The sequence below is a fragment of the Rattus norvegicus genome, chromosome 10 (assembly GCF_036323735.1).
Source record: "Rattus norvegicus strain BN/NHsdMcwi chromosome 10, GRCr8, whole genome shotgun sequence".
NCBI classification, from domain to species: Eukaryota; Metazoa; Chordata; class Mammalia; order Rodentia; family Muridae; genus Rattus; species Rattus norvegicus.
The window spans coordinates 49,966,779-49,989,622 of NC_086028.1; the positions used below are offsets into that span (position 1 = coordinate 49,966,779).

General features: G+C 42.4%; 1 long non-coding RNA gene across 1 annotated transcript; it reads right to left on the minus strand.

The window, feature by feature from the left end:
• Nucleotides 1-16,921: 16,921 nt before the first annotated feature.
• On the minus strand, nt 16,922-21,328 carry LOC134480698 (uncharacterized). The gene is made up of 2 exons (XR_010055383.1): nt 20,944-21,328; nt 16,922-17,993 (listed from the first exon to the last, which is right to left on the minus strand). It is a non-coding gene; the product is annotated as an uncharacterized LOC134480698 (long non-coding RNA).
• Nucleotides 21,329-22,844: the final 1,516 nt, after the last annotated feature.

The window sequence follows — 22,844 nt, forward strand, 5'->3', positions numbered from 1 at the left end:
GCATCGATGGAATCTGGGTAGAAAATGCAGATCTCTAAGCATAAAGAATTCATTGTCCTCCACTGTGCTGACTGTGGGTGTGGAGGACAGACTGACATAGGAGGCTAAGCAGGAGGAGAATTAATTGGGAAACACCATTTTCAAATAATCTGAACTTGAGCAAAGTGTGAAAACAGCGCCCAACTTTGAATAAATTTTTAAACATACTTGACGTTTCTGAAAGTTTTCTACAACTTGGATGTGTCTTCATCATCGTTTTTCTAATTATGACTCAGGCCAAGCTCATAGCTAATGAGAGATGGAGTTATCTATTGATAACTTGATTCCAGAGCCCTTGCATGCTTTTTTTTTTTCTCCTCCTGTATTGTGCCATCTCCTGCCCTGGATTTGACTCTCCTTGAAAACTGACACCTAGCTCTAGTCACTGAAACTTCTTGAGTATCAGAAGCATATAAAACAATTCTCCATGGTTGCCTGTCCTGAATTGTGATACCATTATCCTCTTATGGACCAATTGGTGTGAAATCAGATCCTGCCTGGGAGTGGAAAAAAGAATAGCACGGGAAGATTCTGGCTCCAAGCTTCACAGGACACACACACAAAAAAATGTACAGAAGTTCTGCAGGAGCCTGTTCAAAGTCTGCGTATATTCTGTCATTTGGCAAGAATTAAATAGAGCCTTGTGTCCTCTAAGATTATTCTGTTACCTTCAGGATTAGGTTACCCGTCATTATACTTAACCTATGGGAAAAGGCAGCACAAAGCTGCGCTAAAGATGTAACAGGAAGCATAAAATAAAGAACCCTCATGTCAAAGAGATGCACGTTTCCCACAGAGAGCCGGTGCTGAATGAGTTCTTTCTGTTCCCGCCTGCCATCCCCGAAGGGAAGTCAGCCTCTGAGGCAAAAAGCCATGCAAAAACAGCAGCTCGGACCTTGCTCTGCCTCTGGATGGACACAGGTGCTCTGGTCCCATTCATTTGCGAGGTAACTGTGTGCAGGGGTACAGGAAGAAGAGAAGGGGGGTTCGAGCTGACCTTATCTCGCTTCATCTGTATGAATTCCAGAAGGCCCTGGGGAACCTGAGATTCCTAGACCCATTCCCTTCTCACGTTTCCTACTGCAAACCCCTCCAGCTGGCGGGATGCGAAAATAGGTACCGTTTAGCCGCCTAATGAAGTCCATATGTGATGGTTGGAGCTATAATTGACACTTCAGCCTCGGGATCTGCATTTTGCTTCGGACAGTTTTCTGCTGCCCAGAGAGGCTGCCTGCTGGGAATGCTTCTGTTTTCTAAGTTTCTTTGCCCGGGCTGGAATGTAAGGGAGATGTTTGATGTACTAATGTCAGGTTATAATAATACCTATATAGTATGCCCATTAAATATAATAACATCGGTAAAGCAAAGTGCCAGGCCCCCAGTGGCACTGTCAAAGTCATAGGGGTTATTTACGATTGTCTGCTACCCACTTTTCCAGGCTCCTTTCTGGAGACTGCTCTTCTCCGGGGCCGAGCCTGGCATACCTTCATGTTGGCCCACTCTGAAATGGTCATTGTTCCAGACAGACATTAGGTACCTTCATAGCACAGTGACTACATATGGGCCTGCGGGGTAGAACACTACTGTGGCCCCATGGTCCAGGAAGTGGTTTTATCTCCCCAGCAATAAAGCAAGTTTCACGAGGGTGAGGGTAGAGTGTCCACCGCAAACTCAGCCTGTCTCTGTGACATTTAATCCCTTTAACTTTGAGGACAGAGCTGTTGCTTGATAAATAGTTGTCAGCTGAAAGGCTAGAGGAAGAAGGCTCAGAGCGATTGTGTTTAAAGGCTCACCACAGAGGCTTGTTAAAATCTCAGTCTCCTGAAGACTCACTTAGAAATTCTGTTCTCCATTAAACAGCATTGCGTTTAGTTTTACCCCCAGTGGACACAGTAGGGTTTATTCAGCTGTTAAATCCTGAACATCAATATAACAACGTGTATAAAGAAAGCTCTCAATATATTTTTGAGCCTTTTGAGTCCTGAGTTTCTTTTTATAACTAGGAAAATATATTGATGAAGATCCTTAAAATACAAACGCTGTTCTGAAAAGATGGCTAAGTTCAAGGTTTATATAGGATACAGAGGGAGTTCAAGTCTACCTTAGACAGCTAGACCTTGTCCCAAACTGAGAAACTGAAGGAAAGGCAGGGGATATGCCTCAGTGGTAGAACACTTAGCTTAGGCTCACACACAGGGTCCTAAGTGCAATCCCCAATGGGGAAAAGACAGGTAAGCCACACAGGAAAAGTCAAACACCTCAAGTTTCCAAATTTCCATGTTACACACACACATACACACACACATGTGCACACACACATGCTCATAAATATGTCTACATGCGTTCATACATGTCTACACATAGCCCACATACACATCCACACATATATGCTCACACACATGTCTACACATGTTCACACAACCCCCCCGTACATGTACACACACACATGCTCACATAAATACATGTCTACAAATATATTCAATCCCCCGCACACATACATGTGCTCACACACATGCATACATGCACATGTATACACAGGTGTTCATACACATTTGTGCTCATCCACACTCAAACAGCAATTGATTCAATATCAAATTATATAAGCACATGATTTTGGAAATGACCAATGTCATACAAAGTAAAACGGCAAAGAAAGACAGTATCATTTTTCAGCTAACACCTGGGGCTCAGTCTAAGGCATGAGCCTTTAGTCTGTCTTCCTTCTAGAATGTGTGAAGTAGAAGTCATACTATTTGCTCACTGAAAAAAAAATAAAAGCAGCGATATCTTCTATGGAGAACAAAGACTCAAGAGCTCTCTAGACTTCTATTTACTGTTTACAGTAACTCTATGATGCCAAGTACCTGTGTGTTTGACTATATTCCTGATGCTACATTCAAATACACACGTGTACACACTTGTGCATGGCAAGGAAGGGCGCAATAACTGGACAAAGATCACTAATGACAGGTCAAGACTTGACACCTGGGCTTCCTAACCTCAAAACCTGTTGGGCAAACCTTGATTGTCTGATGGTGTAGAGATGGGAGCCAAGTGTGGACACCTGTGGTGCTCACTCTGCATCAAAGCTAGAAATACCCTACGACAGTTCACTGTTGACTTAGAAGCTATCATTCACCGAGTGGAGAGGAAGGAACACTTTGGTTTCCAGGATAATCATGTTCTTGAAGCAACTTCAGAGTGTTGTCTGGGTGTTGATGCCTCGGGGAAGGGGATGGGGATTCCCTACATCGTTTCTACTGTGTGCAAAAAACAGACCTGAATACATATCACACTCTGCTGCCTGCAGTGAAGGAAGACAAATGTGAAAAGAACCTTAGGTCCCATAGAAACTGGGAGAGAAAGCTTCTTTACTGTTGTGTTCTCAATCCATACCTGGCTGTTGAGCGTATACAAAATGTCTGCTTTGGCAATGGAAGGTTAGTTCTAAGGTTTGGCTTAAAGGTCACTGGATCAAGTCCACAGCTTCCACTGATCTCTACATGTCATGTCAGACTTGAGTTTAATGTCTACTATAGGACCATATCCTCCATGAAATTGGGACCCTCACACAGTGGTGGCAGAGTCGGTGTGGAAATGTTTTCCTTATATTAGGAACTTCAAGCTACTCAGAACCAATTTCATGTTGAGATGACCAGAAGAGCCATCGAAGAGCATAGGGGTAGGGGGGACATGGGGAGTCCTGGAGATTCTGGGAATGATCTAGTCCTCGTTTCCAGTCATGGGAGGATTTGCTCTGTTCCTCCTGATCTTCAGCCCTTCTGCCAAGTCTTCCACTTGGGAGTATATTGCTGCTGAATGAGTCAGTGCTTTCCTTGTGCAAAGGTCCAGTGAGTGGGCTCGTTGTATAAGGGCTCCAGGAATCGTCTTTGGGAAAATAGACATTTGCATGTTCTGTCCCAAATCCTCTGACCCAGCAGAGGGTGTGGAATCAGATTCTCACAGATTCTCCTTAGTGAACTGGTAGCAGTACCAGACCCAGCATCTGGTGGCCTTAAAAGCACCAGTGTAGGAAAAGCAGCAGAGTTCAACACAGAAGGCAGCAGGCTAGGGAACTCTCATTTCATGTTCTTAAATCGGTATTAAGCCTACAATAGTCCATTAATTTTCAATTGTTTGCAAAGCACATGCTGACTTAATCCACATGGTGTTAGAAAGATACATGTGAACCTAGAGTTTTACTTCACAGTTCTATCTTCCATTTTCTTATTACATATGGGCAGAAACCACTGACTCGGTCATGTCAAAGTCATCTAGTTTCCTACGCTGTTCTTGTCATGCCCTATGGCAACAACCACTAATGTTGACTACCTCATCCTCATCTTCATCCTCATCCTCATCCTCTACAGTCTGTTTTCCTAAAAATTCTGACATTGCTAATACAAGAATTCAGAAAACTCCTACTGTTTTTCAATGGAAACATTGATGATCGCTAAAGATATAAAGGAGAAAAGAGGTCAGAGGTCCCTTGACTAGATCCTCAAAAAGATCACCAATCTTATATTAACCTCCATTGAAACAAAGAAATGCCTAAGGTCATACACGCATGTCGGACCAAGCCCTGTGAATGAGAATGCCTTAAGATTATGGCAGAAGATGAAAGAATGGAGCACCAAGTCGTCTCCTAGAACTCATCGCATCATGGGAGCAGATTTCCACATTTCCTCTGCTTCTACATTTAGTGACAACCCTTTGGCTGTTTGAACATGGCCAGAACAGAAATCTCCCCGGAACAAAGATGAGAAAAATCACAGCACATCAAAGCTTCCTTGATGAGCATGCTGGCTTGCCACCGCACCAAGCCATTGTGTGTGTTTGTGTGTGTGTGTGTGTGTGTGTGTGTGTGTGTGTGTGTGTGTGTGTAGGGGGATGGAGGTAGTCCCAAGTGAATGTGTAAATAGCAGATGAAATCCTGAGGGAATTGTTGACATGAGCATGACCATGCCAAGGATCCTGTTCCTCAGAAATAGCAAAGCCCTTCCAATATAAGGTCAAGCTCAGAAATGGAGAAACCCCCCACTAGTCAGCAAATTTTCACAGGGTTGATCCAGTGTGAGTGTTTACAGATGATTGGTCAGTATGTGCATAAGCCAGCAACTGCAACCCCCTCCTCCCAGATGTAAGTTCACACCTTTCCTCCTCACTGTATATACTGAATGTGATGAGGCTCAGGCTTGCTGTGTGGTAGCTGCCGTCCATCACTGGGACTCAGCACTCCTAGCCTTTCTACCTGTATGCCTGCCTGTCTTTCCTTTCTCTCCTTGATGCCCTGTAGTCAAGTTTCCATGATGCAAGCTGTGCTGAACAGAGCATCACAGTACCAACAGCTTGGTTCCATGTTCTTCGCTCTCCAATGACTACCTTCCCGGTAGCTGTGAGAGTTGAAAAGTGTGGTAAAGCACTTAAAAGGTGGGGGCGAGAGTGTCACGATTCCAACGCCAGCCTAAGCATGAGTGTCCCCTTCTCTAAAATCAAAATAAAAGAAATAGCTGTTTAAAACAAATGAAACACAGATACTTTGAATATTTATCAAGCCTACTTTTCCCCATAAGCTCACAATTTGCCCCTAATTTAACTTAAACCATCTGTTAAAATTAAAATATAATAGAAGACCATATGGAAATTAATTCTTAAAGTGCATCTTTATAATCTTCTGTTGGGTCAAGAAGTAGCATTTAGCGTTTTGTCAGCCTCCTTGAAGTTTTCTCATGTTTCCTATCCCAAACAGAAACTGCTTCCTTCACCTAGGAGCCCCGTAGTCCTAGCTCCAGAAATAGCTCTGTGGGTTTTCTCTGTTGCCTTAGCACTGATATTAGCACCGAATAGCACTTTAGTCATATACAGTGTACTATAGTACTACTCTCAAAGATTCCATATACTTGCTAAGTTCCTTTCATCTGCAATCCTTCTTAAATTATCTTGTCTCCTTATGTTTCTTTTCTCCTACTGAGAAACCTGAGCCTTACTGGGTGGATTGTCCCAACGCCTGGATTTCACTCATTGTGTACCCGTGTCGGTGTTTACCATGTCTCTCCGAATCTGAATCTGAATCCTGGATATTAGGAGCTGCATCTGGAGGCTCAACCTGACTTTTGTTTGGCAAGATGTGGCTAGTATTTTGCACTCTCATAAAACGATGATGATGATGATGATGATGACGACGACGACAACGACGACGATGACGATGACGACGATGACGATGATAAAACAGGTTGTTTCTCAGAATGCTCATTCACCAATACCCCAAGCCTAGGTCCATTACTTTTCGAAACCTTTTTAAATGACAATTTCCTATCTAATTCTCTCATTTCCTTTTTCACCAATACAAATAATCAGTTTCACCAGCATTCAGATAAATGGGAAGAAAGAATAGCTGATTCTTTCCTTTTACTTATCAGTTTTAAATATTTCATTCTTAGATGAAATAGATTATTATTTTAAATAAAGTAATAAAACAGGCGCTAATGTATCAATTCCAATAGCTAGCATTATAATTAATGAAAAATATGATAATAATTTCTACCTAAGTCAAGGACAATTGGAAAATGTCCTTAAATTCATGATATAACTGGGCACTTCCTTATTCTTGTTCTTGAAGTCCTAGGCAACATTTAGAAGAATGAGAAGCAGAAAGCCAGGGCTGAAGAGATGCCTACGTGGTTAACAATGCCTGCCATTCATTTAGAGAACCTGGGGTTGGTTCCCAGGACCTACCTGCTGGCCCACAACTGTCTGTAACTGCAGTTTCAGGGAATCTGATGCCCTCTTATGACCTCTGCAGTCATGAGACATGCGTGTGGGTGTGGTGAGGAGATAAACATACAGACAAAACAGCCATGCACATAAAGTCATTAGAGGTGTGTGTGTGTGTGTATGTGTATGTGTGTGTGTATGCATGTATGAGTCTTTAAACTCATAGAGATCAATCTGCCTGCCTGTCTCTCCCAAGTGCTAGGATTAAAGGCATATGCTAACATTACCATTCCTGATCAATAAATAAATCTAGAAAAAATAATCTGAAGGCATGAACATTGGGCAAGAGGAGGCCAAGCTGTCACCTGTAGCATGTGACGGTATTGTTATTGTGACATATTCTAGACAGCAACGTAAATCACTGTTAAAACAGTATTGGAACTTGAATATAGAAGAAAAAACCCATGGACCTATGAACCAAGTACATTCACATATGAAAACAGCAACCAGTTACAACACACAAGGACAAAACTTTCTCCATTTAGAATGTATAAATAAAAGGTACAAATAGGCTTTAAAGTGCAATCTTTGTGCATAAAAATCCTTGGTACAAACCATAGGAGAAAAAAGAAATCTGTAGATAATGACATCATTCCCAGTTTAGCTAGAAAGACTCAAAATGAAGTTCTTCCATCCAGCTCACCTATACACTCACAGCTCTAATAAAAGCATCAGTATGGGGGTTGGGGATTTAGCTCAGTGGTAGAGCACTTGCCTAGCAAGTGCAAGGCCCTGGGTTCAGTCCCCAGCTCCAAAAAAGAAAAAAGAAAAAAAAATCAGTAATCTCTTAGGTACAATTTGATCGTCTGACTCTAAAGATAGTATATGCAGAACTAGACAGGCAAGAGTAGCCAGAAGAATTCTAGGAACGAAGGAAACAAGAGCTGTGCTATAAACTCTGAATGAGGAACAGAAGAGGGGAAGTGACCCCGGCAGACTGAAAATACCTTAAGCTTCAGTATTCAGTACTGTATTATCCGTGAGCTGCACTCACAGATTGCTCCTAGTATAGCAAATGCAGACTTTTAGGCAAATGAAACAATGTTTGACCTTATTCCTTGAAGTGAAATTTAAAGTCGAAAATATTTCCATTTGATTACTTAAATATCAGAATAATCCCAAGGAGGATCCCTTTGAGCAGAGTGAGCAGGGAAGACTCTCACAAAATCATTTCAGAGTCGGGCCTGGTGCAGCACTGTAATCCTAGCTACTCAAGAACCTGAGGCAGGAGGATCACAAGTTCAAGTCAAGTCTAAGCTATACAGTGAGTTTAAGTCCATCCTGTTTGAAAATAAAAGGTAACAAGAGGGTTGAGGATCTAGTCACATGGTAGAACATTTGTCTGGTATGGATGAAGCCCTGGGTGATCCACTAAATATGCCCTCTTGGAAACGAGTCATAAGAGGAGGAGAGAGGGCAGCAGAAAGTCAGAGAGGACGTAGCTCAGCTAAGACTGACAGCTGCATGAGCACACAGACAGCTGGAAGCTCAAGTCACATATGCCACAGATTGGGTCACACCCCAGGCAAAGGGGTAGTCCTTCATGTTCCCACATCAGTGTCCTTGAGACAACAGTAAGGAGGAAGGATACAATCTTCTACGGTCTCTTTCACATTCAGGGATTAGACCTGGAGATGGAGCTGATAGGAGCCCTGAGTAGTCACCTGCCACAAGGGCTGAAAACGGAAACCCAGCTGAGCTTGAGGAGAAGTGACTGGGGTACCAATTACATGCACTACACAAAGTACAGGTTTTGATCATGACGTTATATGTAAGACAAAGAATGGTCTGAGCAGAACATAGGCAGACACTTAGTCACCACTGATTACCATTTGGGCAGCAATCGTGAACAGGGCTGTAGAACCATTGGCAGATGGGCAACTCTTAAATTTAAGCCTAATTTTCTTCTTTTGCAAAATGGATGAAATCGTTTTTTAAAAGACCTGCATCATAGCAGGCAATACTGAGTGAGGACTCACATCTTAAACATCACACAAGCAGAAAGCAGAGAAAGGCTGAGCTGACGGTGGTGTTTAGCTTTTGAAACCTCAAAGGCTACCCCAGTGTCGTACTACTTCCAACAAAATCTATATCCCCTAAGCCTCCTCAATGGCACCACCAACTGGTACCACATACTCAAGTGCCCAAGACTATGAGGGCATAGTCACCATTCAAGTCACCACACACACTAAACCTACAAACCAGCATTTCCCTGCAACAGCTACAACCTGGGCAGTAAAAGAGAATTTAGGAATGTTTCTTCTTACGAAAGATTGAGAGCATATGGATGAAAGTGTATACTAATATTTCTTCTTGAATTTGAAGCAGCAATATATACAGCAGGCATTTCGCAAAGTCGAGATTCTCAAAAGAGAAAAAGAAAGAGAGCCTATCATGCACATACTTAATGTTGTGGCTCATGACTATCTTTCTGGGCCTTATGTTCATAAATATTAATCATTAGATGATTCACTTTATTTTTACTTGTGTGTATGTGTGCATCAGTGCGAGCATATGCCATGTGTGTGCAGGTCCGCTCAGTGGCTAGAAAGAACACTAGACTCCCTGAAGCTAGAGTTGTAGGCAGTTCTAAGCTACCAGCTGGGGCTTGAATCTTCTGGAAAGGCAGCAAACACACTTTAGTGTGCTGAGCCTTCTTTCCAACTCCCACTAGTTAATCTTAATACAAAGCCATGTTTATGGTATTCATTGTTCTTTATGTCTTTCATTGAACATTTTAAAGGATGCCGCCTCTTCCCAGGTCATTAAATGTTTGTCATAAGGATAGGCAGAAATAAGAACAAAAGTACAATTATAGATGTTCATATGCATAAATGTGTATGTAAACATGGATGTAAACCACACATAGTCTAACATCTGCAGGGATAGTGAAACCTGCACATTATGGATCAAAAACAGACTTGCCAGTGTTAAATAAATCATTTCTCTTTTATAGCCTCTGTCTTGCTGTTGGGAATTAAATTCTAGGCAAATTTACAAAGTAGAATGACTACAACTGTTTGCCTCTTCCATTGTCTGTACCTACCTATCTCACTTTAACAACTTCTTCTAGTCTCTGCTGGCTGAAAGACACCATAGGTGTCACCAAGATGGCTACATCCCCAAGTCAACTCCAAGAAACAAACCATCCTGTATGATGTATCACAATTATTCTGAGTCTAAAGAGGCACAGCAATAAGCAATAAAGAACTATCTTATCTGACGGCCGAAGGCAGGGTTGTGAAGAATTGGAAATGGAAGGAAGGAGTTCTTGACCACAGGAAAAGACTTGAGCAAAACCAAAGCATGCTCAGTGCTCTAGTGAGGAGAGGCTGCCAGGAGCCTCCAGTTGATGGCTCCCAAACTCTGGGGCAAGACAGAATTTCCTGAACTGAGGCTCTAGGTGGGCAATGACCATTCTAGGTTCATAAAAGAAAGTGCTAAGACAGGTGTGATGGCATATAGCTGTAATGTTAGTACTCAGGAGGCTGAGGCAGAAGGATTACTGTGAGTTTGAGGTCACTCTGGGTCAGATCATAAGTAATCGCCCAGACAGGGCTACATAGCAACATGCTCTTTCATGAATTCAAAAATTTTTAGAAGCCACTAATTATGACTACTCCTGCATTTGAAAAATTGGAAACATATATATGTATGTATACATATATAAATATGTATATTTAAGTGCTTTTGGAATCAATATATCCGTGTGTCTCTGCCTATATGTACATAACCATCCTCTTTGGGAATAAAGACTCATGGTATAGCATGAAGTCAGGCCACCTCTTGTAGAAAAGTCAGAGCAGGAAGAGGCTTGGCTCCATGTGCTCTGAGGATCTGAATTCTGCTGTCAGGAATTCTCGTCACTGAGTACAGTGCAGAACTATATTCCCTGTTTGGGAGCCAATCTGCTGTGGGAAAATTAAGTTATTATTGCCCCTTGAATGTCAGCTGGCAGGCTCCATCTCTGGCTAATGGCGGTAATTACACAAACAGGCTTCTGAGCACAGCCGTATGGCTGCGACATGCGGCATTTACAGTTGTTATAATAACACGCCGGCCGGCCGAGAAGCGCAACACCAGCGCACCTCTAACCCGCAAGTGACCCGCTAATTAGCAGCTGTGTGAGGTTAACAGACCGAGCACCTCATATAGGGTGCTGTGTTATTAGGGTAAACACTGACCCTGGTAAATGGGGAAATGTATGCCAGAAGGAGCACACTCATTTCCCGCCCGAGCTGGTCACACAAATGGGAAAAGCACACATTCAACAGACAAAGCACATAAAATTAATAAGAGCCCAAGCATGGGGAATCTGGGGTCCTCTCCTCACGATCACTCCCACCACCACCCCTCAATCACTAATCGCTGGGTTCAGTGTTGAGGTTAACTGTGTTCCCCAAGATGGAGCTCTCTGGCCTGGTTCCTGGCGTCTTCTCTCCCCTCCAGTGGGATGATGATGTTTAAGCCTGCCCTGAAGGAAGGCCCTTTGTATTTCCCGTTTGGAACTTCTGTTTTCCGAGCTCAGAGGCCTGTTCCTATAGTCACGCTGTTATACAGTCCTGGTGTTGGGAAGTTAAATGCCTCCTGAGAGTTCCTCCTTCTCATCCAGCCCTGTCTAAGCCCAAACCTAAGTCCTGCTAGAACGGTGGTTCTCAACCTTCTAGTGCTGTGAGCCTGTGATATAGTTTCTCACATTTTGGTAACAACCCCACCCCAGCCATGAAATTATTTAGTTTCTACTTCCGTTATAAATGGAAATGTAAATACTTAATATGCACCCTCCAAAGGGGCCGCGACCCACGGGTTGAGAACCCCAATGTTGGAGTTAGCTAAGGCTTACAACAGGAAGGGAACGAGCTTCTTCTCATCAAACAAGCAAAGGGAATACACCTGGAAGGTGGGTGCTCACATGAACGCTGCTTTACTGTCTCCCTCTCAACTTGTCTTACTGCCACGGGGACTGCCCCTTAGTCTTTCTCCCTAATAAAACCAGACAACCTGTCACTTACACTGTCAAAAAGTGTAGACCAAATTAGATGGCCAGTTACTACAGAATCCAACATTTACTGTACATAGATGCTCTTTAGAATGCCATCAAGGCTGTGATGTGCCGCAATGCACTGCTCTGCGGTGTGAACTGTGCCTGTGTGTAATAGCACTCTGGCCTCTTCTCCACTCTAGGGGACACCTGCATTTATTGTACTGCTGTGTCTTGGAGTGTCCTGAAAGGCCCAGTTGTTCAGGATTGCTCTCCTGCCTATGGTGCTTTAGGGAAATAGAAAGACCTTCAGGAGATGGAGCTTAGAGAAAAGTCAGTCATTAGAGGGAAGTTCTTGGGCTAGCTGGACCCAGCCTCTTCCTTTCTCTCTTTTCCATGTTCCAGCCATGAGGTAAGAGGGATTTTTTACACTTGTCTTCTATAATGAACTGCCTTACCACAGACCCAAAAGCAATGGGCCAAATAACTATGAGGGAAAGGGCTAAAATTCTGAACAAAATAAGCCCCCCCCTTTTAATAAGTTGATTATTTGAGGTATTTTGGTTGAAACAGTAAAAAAATCTAACAATTTCATTTGCATTTTATGATCTTAATTTTGTGTATATGCATGTGTGTTTGTGTGTATGTGTGTGAGAGAGAAAGAGACAGAGAGGAGAGAGAGAGAGAGAGAGAGAGAGAGAGAGAGAGAGAGAGAGAAAGAGAGAGAGAGAAAGAGAGAGAGAGAGGGGAAAGAGAGAGGCAGGCATACATCTGGAGGTCAGAGGATACCTTCCTAGAATTCATTATCTACTTCTACCCTATGGTTCCTTCCTAAGGTTTAAACCTAAGTTGACAGGGTTCATGGTAAGCATTTTTATGAAAGGAGCCATCTCACCAATCCCAGAAGGTTGAGTTAAAGTGTGAGAATTGGTGCTTAGGAAAAAAAAGAAACCTTTACTTGCTCAATATTTCACAATCAATCTGAAAGCCAGCATCTAAACTGCATAGACTTTTTCCAAAAACCCAAGAGCTGGTCTCCAACTTCAAGAAATGCCTGTGTCTGGGCTCCTCTCGTGTACTAACAAAATGATTTAGAGGGACCCCTTCAGGTCTATAAAATATCAGAATACTTGGAATATAAAATGGGGACACACCTATTCATAAGTTGGAGAATAAAAACAACACAAATCTTGTGAATAATATGTTGTGGTTTCACATATCTTACTTTCAAAGACATTTTTTAGGTGAATTAAAGCTTGAGTTCAAGACAACTATCTCCATCTTCCTCCTCCTCCTTCTCTTCTTCCTCTTCCTCTTCTCTCTCCTAGACTTCAGGGTGGCAATCCAATTGTACAAGAAAATGTATTCATAGCTACATAGAGAAAGAAAATGGTGGCCATCAAGGGTAGTCAACCAGGAGTCTTTTGGATTTCAGAAGTAGATATGAATGTGATAAGGAGATTAGCATTTAGGCAGGAAGGAGTCCAGGGTAATGAAAGCCAGCCTTCTAGAGGAATCCTGTGGGGCTCTCAGGGTGCAGGTAGCAGATATCACTGTCTGGAATGAGGCGGGACAGGATAGCAGGGTTGCACTTGAAGACTTAACCCATGAATAGCAGCTCCTCTTGCCTATTTTCATTGGAGACTAAGAAACCTAGTGTATCCAGCCTCTTTCCTAAATAAACAAACTTCCCAGAAAGAGTTATATTGTAGACATCTGATTCTATGCTCAGATGACCTTCTCGTTACAGAAGTCTGCCCCCCTTTCACTCACTCTTCTGGGAAGCCAGACTACACATCTCAGAAGTTGAAGGGCCAGGCAGACCTTGTGCAGGGGAATCTAGCATCGATCCAACACAGTCATCAGCAAGTTCATCCTCACAGGTAGGGCAATCAAAAACTATACAATGAAAACTGGTATCTAGGAAAAAATGTCACATATAAACAGAAATGACACCCAAAGAATCGGGTTAACAAAAGAGCAGATAAGGCCAGTATATGCCTTATTCCCAATCCATTTTGAGAGAAAGCATATTGATTGAAAATTGGATGCTGACAAGTGAAAGCTCACGACATCAAAGACTTGGAAATGAAAGTAATTTTACCAAAATAAGATACCATAGGACGCCTAGAAGACAAAGCTAAGGGTCAGAAAGGAAGGTTACAGAGTGAGGAAAGCAGTACAAGCCACCCTATCTTACTGAGAGAAGTACCAAGGAGGCCATCAGAAGAAGAGAGAAATGGTCAAATATATAATGAAAGAAACTGGAGTGGAAAAACACGAAGTCCTTCAGAATAAAAGGGCTCTCATGTGATGACTGATGACTAAGATAAATGAAAGGAGACCACATTTAAAAATAAGAAGTGTCCTGAAACTAAAGAACAGCATGGATTAAACAAAACAAATAGAGTCTGAAAGCGTCCAGAAGAGGAGAAAAGGATCGCATCGCCTACAAAGGAATAACGATCTAATTTCCCATGAAGACTACTGGCTATTGGGTGGCACTGCCTTCTGGCTCTGAAGGTAGAATTTAAATATGTACTTCATGCATTTTACAACATTTGTAGATTTACAGAATGATTAAAAGGACAGTAGAGATAGCCGCAAGAGACCCAACATTCAGCTTCTTCTATGATTACTGTCTTAAAATCCTGTACTAATAGGGCACATCTATTACAGTTACTGAAAACCCACTGTTAGTCACACACATACACACACACACACACACACACACACACACACACACACACACACACACACATATATATATATTCAAATTTCCTTAGTTTATACCACAAGTCATTTTTCTGTTCGCCCAACCTCCACGGTATGACATTACACTGAGTTGTCATGTCCCCTTAGGCCCTTGTTTGCACTGCATGTGATAATTTTGAGGAGAGCTGTTTAGATGTCTTATAGAGTAGCCCTGTATTAATATGTCTAGTTTTCTCATGATTGAGATAAGGCTGTGGGCCTAGGGAAGAAATGACAAAGAACCGCCATTCTCATAACATCCCACCTAGGGTTAGTTCTGTCAGCGTGATCTATTGCTATCGATGTTGACCCTTGACCACCTGCCTAAATGATATTTGTCATGTTTACACTATAGAATTGTTCTTTTTGCCCCTGCGTTAAGGGTAAAGTGTTTCCCCTTCATGACGGTAGAGGATCTGTATAAATTGTTTGTGTTCCTTTTGTGCAGTAGATTTGCCTCTTTGAATTATTTCTTCATGTAAGTATGAACTTGTGAATATTGTTTTATACTTTATAATCAGTCCAATATTACTTTGGCCATAGGAGCCCTTTTAAGTCATCTCCTATGTACCTGGGACATAGCTCCATTGTTGTGTGATCTTGATTGTGCTGGTTCGTTTTGTCAACTTGACACAAACTGGAGTCTCCTGAGAAGAGGGACCCGCAACTGAATTATTCCCTCAATCAGATTGGCCTGTGGGTGTGTCTGTGAGGCAATTTCTTCAGTGATCATTGATGTGGAGACCCCAGGCCACTGTGGTCAGTGCCATCTCCTGAGCAGGTGATCCTGGATTGAATAAGAAAGCAGGCTGAGCCAACAAGAAAGCTTGTAAGCAGTTTCCTTTCCTCTGAGGTCTCTGCTTCAGCTCCCACCCTGTCCCACCTTGATGATGGCCTGTGACTTGTAACAGTCCCAGTTACACTGTTCATCTCCATATTGGCTTAGGTCATGGTTTATCACAACAACAAGGAGGAAACCGAGGCTGTCATGCCGTTGATTATATTTTTGGTTTGGCACACTTCCTTCCTTGTTATTTGTAGCAAAATAGTCCAAGTTCACCATGGAGTCCCCCCAAGTGACTATTTCTTCGAGGAGCCCTACCCCTTTTATGGATTGTTATTAGAAACAAAACACTGGGGGCTAGCTGTGTTCATCGCCACTTGGGCATTACAGCTTCCAGGCTTTCTGAGCTGGCAAATCCATGAAGAGCTCGTATGTAGAGTCATGCACTTATATACACATTTGTATAAACATTCCTATATATAAACATCAGGTTTCCAGTGTATCAAACATGAATTCATGCTGATGTCTCCAATTATAATTTAATACTTTGTAAGTATTTATCTCCTCCCCTGACTGATACAACTGTTCCTTAACATTTCCTGGGACATGTTTTGTGGTCCAGAATTTGATGTGTCTTGGTGACTATCCCCTGTGTCCTCAAGAGGAATTTGTATTGTGCTATGGTTGGGTGCTTTGGGTCTCGGAATCTGTTTCCATAAGTTGCTTGGTGAAGCCTCTCTGATGGTGGTTATGGCCCCTGTCTGCAAGTATACCAGAATATCATTAACAGTCTCAGTGTGGACTCTCTCCCATGGCATGGGTCTCGAGCTGGACCAATCATCAGCTGGCCATTCTCTCAATTTCTGCTCCTTCTTTACCCCTGCACATCGGGGGAAAAATGTGGGTCAAAGATTTAATGGCTGGGTTGGTGTCCCAATCCCTCCACTGGAAGACTTGCGTGGTTTTAGAAGATGGTGGGTTCAGGCTTCATATTCCCCATTGCTAGGACCCTTAGTAAGGGTCACCCTAATTTCTGGGCATTTCCACTGCACCAGGTTTCTAGCTCATCCCAGGGATATGACCCTATTCCAGTTGTCTCCCCAGTACTCTCTCCCCCGATCCCTCTTCTTCCTCCCTTTATTTTCAATTTATCTGATTCTCCACAAAGTCTCTGTAACTAGATATGGAGTTAAACCTCACCTTTATGGTATTCTGTCAGTCTCAATCTCTTTCTACTGTTACATTGAAATGCTCACACTTACTACAGGAGTATTTAGCTTAATATTGCAAAGTTTGTATGGGTTTCTTTCCCCCTTTGCCTCCTTCAGGTCTCATCAATATGCTGCATCTTTTCTTTAGTCTATCAGTTATATTTCATTTAATGGAACATGGCAGAGAGAAATCTCACAGAGCTCCACCCTTAGACAAAAGAGTCCAGACAACTAGCAACTGTTGGGAGAGGAGGAATTAGTCTTCCCAGGGAGTAGTAAGTTTATTTATTGTTTATCCTAATTGTTTAACATCTGAAGTGGTAAGCCCTGAAATCATATATATGCAAATGGCACTAAATGAGGTTAGCAGGCTTTATATACACATATTTTTATTTATAGGATTCTATATTTATTTATGTTTATTATATAATACATATAATATATTTATACAACATAATATATTTTTAATTATTTATATTTAATTGCTATTTACAATTCATATTTAATTATATAATTACAATTTATAATACATATAATTATGGTAGTTATATAATTTATATTTAATTATATATTTAATAATTTATATCATATAAATATATAATTATACACTTTGATTACAATAAACTATAATTAAAATAAATATATATTCATTAATATATTATATATTAAATGCTACATATTTCTATATTGCATGTTATATCTACTCTATATTATATAATATATATTGTATATAATTATATATTACATATAATACTATATAATGTATTATACTATAGATTATAAATTATATCTTATACACATATCATATATCATATATTGTCTATCATATATCATATAAATATATATCAATATGTATATATTTAAAGGAAAAGGGGTCATTAATTTAAGAGAAAGTGAGGGAGAGAAAGTCATTTTCAGTGACCCCCTCATGCCCACTATGAAGCACTTTCTTCATGGCATTAGTACCTAATGCATTTGCTGTCATCGCTTTAAATAAAGTTGTCTCAGGTTCTTTTCAGATTTAAAAGTCCAGGATGTGAGCTGACTTTCATGATCTCTGACCTCTCCACACCACCCACAGTTCTGACCAGCACCTTTGCTCCTAGGCCTCTCTGAACATCCCCTCAGGGAAGTTCCATGCACAGTACTTTCATTTGCTGTAGAAAGTCCTTATTCTCCTTGACTTTAAAGGGATGATAAATTTTCAGGCACACGCTCAAGGCTAACAGAGTCAGTTTGCCCCTGTATGGTAACTGTCTGTCTCTGTTCTCTTCTCAAGCTATACTCTGTGACGCAGTTTCCACATGTGTTCTGTTCCTCAGGACTTTCGCTAGTCTCCAGTTCTCTTCAGCTGACTGAAGATGTGCCTAGGTGTAAGGTGTAACCGTTTCGGGTGTTTTGTGATTTGGTATTCTTTAAACTTCCAGACTCTATAGTAGCAGTCCTCAGCCTATGGGAACCACATATCAGATATTAATATTTATATTACAATTCGTAACAGTAGCAAAATTAAGTTAGGAACAAAATACGTTTATGGCTGGGGGTCAGCATAGCCTTAGGAACTGTTCTATGGGGACACAGTATCAGGAGGGTTGTGAACACTGCCCTACAGTACTCCCCCTGCTCTTCACTCCGGGAAGTTTAAACTGCTGTTATTTCAAATAATCTCCTTTCCTACTGTGTCCCCTCGACCCACCGCATTCCAGTTCTATGTATTGTACATCTTTGCAACCGTCACATATGTCTTAGATTATTTTTTCTTCCCACTTTACTTCAGGGTGCGGCTCCTGACCTGTCTTGAGGGTCATGGACTCTTCCCTCACCCGAGTCTCGGTCTGCAGAAGACACCACTCGGCAGCCGTTATCTCTGCCATTCTGTTTTGATGTCTAGCACTGAATTTCCACCCTCAGAGTCATCGTCTCTGTGTCCTCCTGGGTTCTTGGCACACCGGCAACCATTTTGGTTGCGTATCTAACACAGTTACGGAACAAGGTTTATCTGCTAGGATGACAGGTGTCACCTGAGGGGCGGCTCCTGGTGAGTGTATTTTATCTCCAGTGCCTGTTTTCCATTTGTCTTCCCTGTTCTGTCATTTTAGTCGGATTTTTAGTTTGTCTCATGAGTCTATTTATTACTATTAAACAGTTTTATGTACAATGGCTTAACTCCCTCTTTGTCCCACTTAAACCCGCTTTCTTCCCCAAAAGTTCCCTTCCCACCTCCATGTCTCTTATGTGTGAGAGAGACCCCTGAGTTTAAATAGGATTTCCTGCAGGAGCACAGGAGATTATTTACTGAAGAGTATCCCAGCGTTCCTCATAATTGTTTTTAACAAAAGTTTAGCAAAATGTATCAAATAATGTGAAGTGGAAAAAAAAAAAAAACCTTCAGTGTGAGGTTTGGTGCAAAGGGTTAGACTGTCTAAAGTTAGTGTAAATGTGGGTGCCGAGGCTTCAGATGCTTCTAGGTTCTTGTTTCTGTCTTTGCTGTTGTCTTTGGGCTTAAAACCTACTTAATCAGAATCTGTTCCTGGAGCTCTGCTAGAGTTTTGTTTGTATGGATCCCTGCCTGTGCCTGTGGAAGCTTCCTATAGCCCTATTGTTAAGTCCAGTCTTTCTTCAGGTCAAGGTTCCCGAGCAGTGATCATCACAGTGCTGTAGAGGAGTCCTGTCTCTCCTGCCTGTGAGCAAACAGCAAGCAGAGGGAGCTGGCTGGGAAGAGACCCTTTGCCTTGAGATCGTAAGAAGATGCTGAGTCTTTCATTGCCCGCAGAGAACAGCTCGTCATGAGGAGAACTCTCCGGACAATCTGAAAGGTTGGCATTGGTCTTTCCCCTGCCAGAATTCTGCCACCAGATTCCTCCTGACTCTTCACTGAGAACCTGTTTGCTTGCCTAAGAATAAAATTTGTGATTGGACCCACTATCTGGAAATGTTCACTTTCTGCTAGTACACAGGCAACCCCCAGTTCAGGAGAATCCTCATCCATGAGTTCTTTTTTGTCTCAGACTCTAACAGTACTCAGCCCAGGCAAGAAGGCCTTGACTGTCACTCCTGGGTTTCCCAGGGACTCCAGATTTGGGCTAGAAATTTAAGCTGAAATCTCTGTTCTCTAATAGACCTAAGAGAAGTCACAGGAGTTCCCATGTGCAGCTCTTTTCTTTCAGGCCAGAGTGCTGAGCACCAAGCTCCCCAGATGCTGAAGCCATAACCACAAACCCAGCTGATTCCTTTTCATTCGATGTTTAATAACCTTGGTAACCATTAATCAAACTGGAGAGTGAAATGAAGACATTTCCAGGTGTGAACTTAGAAATATTCAATAATTTCAAATTAATAAAATGAGGAATAAGATACAGAAATGAACAAAACACTAGACAGTGTGCATGGGTAGCATGGTAGGTTCACCCTCCTAGAAGGGACGTGTCAAGTGACAGGTACTGGTCCACAGTAGAATAGAAGATCCAAGGATACAAAGGAATGACTGTGTGGGAAGTAGTTTCCATTAGGATAGAATGAACAATTTGAGATTATGGTAAAAACAGGCCACAGCATGCTCTTGTCAACAAGAAAAAAGAAAGGCCATTCAGATGCCAGGTGTTGGTGGTGATGACATATGCCTTTAATCCCAGCACCTGGGAGGCAGAAACAAGTGGATCTCTGAATTTGAGGACAACATGGTCTACAGAATGAGTTTCAAGATGAGCAGGGCCATTCAAAAACAATAAAACAAAACAAAACAAAACAAAACAGGAAAAAGGCCATTTAGCATTCGAATTACTGTACCAGGCTGGAAAAACTGAATTAAGAAAAGCATTGTTGACTTTTAGCTCTGAGTAACCTCCCAGTAACAAAATACCAAAACCGATCATTTTACATGTGCAGCTGAGCTGGCTGTAAAATAAGAGTCTCTCAGGAGGCCCAGAATGGCTAATCTGTGACTCTAGCAGAGGGAACTACAGGGTTGCTAACTAGCCTAAGGGCCTCTGTACTTCTGTGACCCAAATCCTTACTTGTAGCAACTCTCCAGGGAAGCACAGAGGTGTCTAGGAATGTGCCTCCTTCCCAACAAAATGTCCTTCACACCTGATAAAGATACAAAACCTTTCGTGGATCTAAAAATCCTAAGTAAAACAGAAAAACCGGGGTGGGGTGGGGTGGGGTGGGGTCGGGTGGGGTGGGGGTGGGCAGGGGATGTGAAACTTCTACTCCACAAAAGGAGGCACAATTTCCCATCACTACTCTGTCTTTGGGTGAAAAGGAAAAGAGCCCTTTTCAAAACGACAGCGATGGGCTTTTCGTTTTTCGTTGGTTGTGTTGTTTACATGCTGTGCTCTGAATGTATTCTGCGAATGTGTCCTTCAGACGGAGTAAATAATAAACAAAACTGAGGTACTCACCCAAAGTACTCATAGTCTGAGAATCCTCACTGCCTCAGAGCAAGATCGCACTTAATCCTTTCCGGAGAAGCTGTCCTAGCGCCAGAGCTCCCAGAATTCCCTTCTCCCAGCTGATGATTTCCAAGTGGCTGCAGACTGCAGAGCGAACCAAAACAAGGTTGGCTTCACCTGAAAAGCAAGCAAAGGAGACAAAGAAAACATAAAGGCACCGGGAGAAGGAACAGAAGAGTGCTGCAAAGATTCAAGGGTTGCCGTTTTTTACTGACAACATAAATGATGATGATTCTAAGAATAAGATACGATCTAAAATTGTGGGGCTAAAAAGATGACTCAGAGGTTAAGTGTGTGTACTGGGTTTGCAGAGGACCCAAGTTCCTTTCCCAACAGGAACACAGGAAGAATGACTCTCAGTACCTCCGGTAACTCCAGCTTTCTCTCTCTCTCTCTCTCTCTCTCTCTCTCTCTCTCTCTCTCTCTCTCTCTCTCTCTCTCTCTCTCTCTCTCAATTTTTTGAGACAGAATCTCTAGTATGATCTTGGATTGGCAACCTCTGATCTCATCTCTCCTACATGTGGAAATCCAGGAATAGGAGTCTGCTTGCCTCTCCATTTTGGATGCCTTATTTTGCACTATTTTGAGCAGCACAAGGACTATCTCCTGCCAGCCTCTGAGACAGGAGAGTAGGGCAGTCAGTGAAGCTTGTAACCTCCCACAGGGGCTGCAGAGATAGCTGAGGAAAACTCTTAGCAAAGAGGACCGTTGGAGACACTTGGGTGCTAATGGAGATCAGGGCTTTAAGAAGGCACCAATGTCTCTCACTGCTCGGTGGAAGTTGGGATTGATCAGTCATTAGATGCTTTGCTGTCATCAAAGGGATGCTATGACCATTGGAAACCTGACTTCTGACCCTATCTGTCTCATGGTGGCTTTGCTTCATCAGCCCCATGCTTCCCTGTGGCTGTGTGTCACAGAGGAAAGGCCTAGCCCCAGGTTTACTGTATGGGGCCATTAGCGGGACTAGTCTCTGAACTCACAATTGGGTAAGAAAGCAGACTGCCTTTCACTTGCGTGCTTTCTGGCTGGCTCTTTGTGTGTTTTAAATCATATTCCTCTGGTTATTGTTACTTGTGTGACAGAGAGAGGGGGTTGGGGTTAGCCAATATTCCTTTCTTCTTCATTCCCAGTGATGTCAAGCATGACTCCATGTAGCCTCTGTGCCTCTGTGCCTCTTTGCAGGATCAGTTGGTTTGTGTCCACCTTGGTTACCAAGCAGCAGATGTAGATTAAACCTGATCATGGCAGTTTCATGGTCCCTTAATTATACCAGCCACATGGCAGACCCAGGAAGACTCTTCCCCATATGCACCTACACATATCAGTGGTTTTCAGAATTTACAAAGGTAAGAAACCTGATGGAGATCTTTCTCCACTCCAGTTCCCTCCTGCCATACCTCTTCTTGGATAAGGACGGCAGAGGGCTGAGGATGCGGTTGTTGGGGTTAGGTAAGACACACACGCATGGTTCAGAGTCACCTTCACCTTCAGAGCTATGTGTCACCTACACAAAGACAGGAACCCGTTCCAAGAGAAACATTATTGGGCACTGCGTCATTCTGAAGTTAATGTAGATGAGACCGAGGCTTTCCCACATGGCATGGCCTATTACACACATCAGCTCTATGGATATCTCATGAGTTAGGGCCATGGCGAACATCATGAGATTAAATCAAATATTAGAAAAAGAATGTAGCCAAGGCACAAACAATAAGCCTGAGATGGCAATGGTGGTGCTCTAGGCAGACGGTTTTACAGTAAACATTTTTATGAGCAGAAGTGCAGTGTTTAAAAGTTAGAAGCATGGTGAAGTATACACACTACAACAAAATCACATTTCACCATTA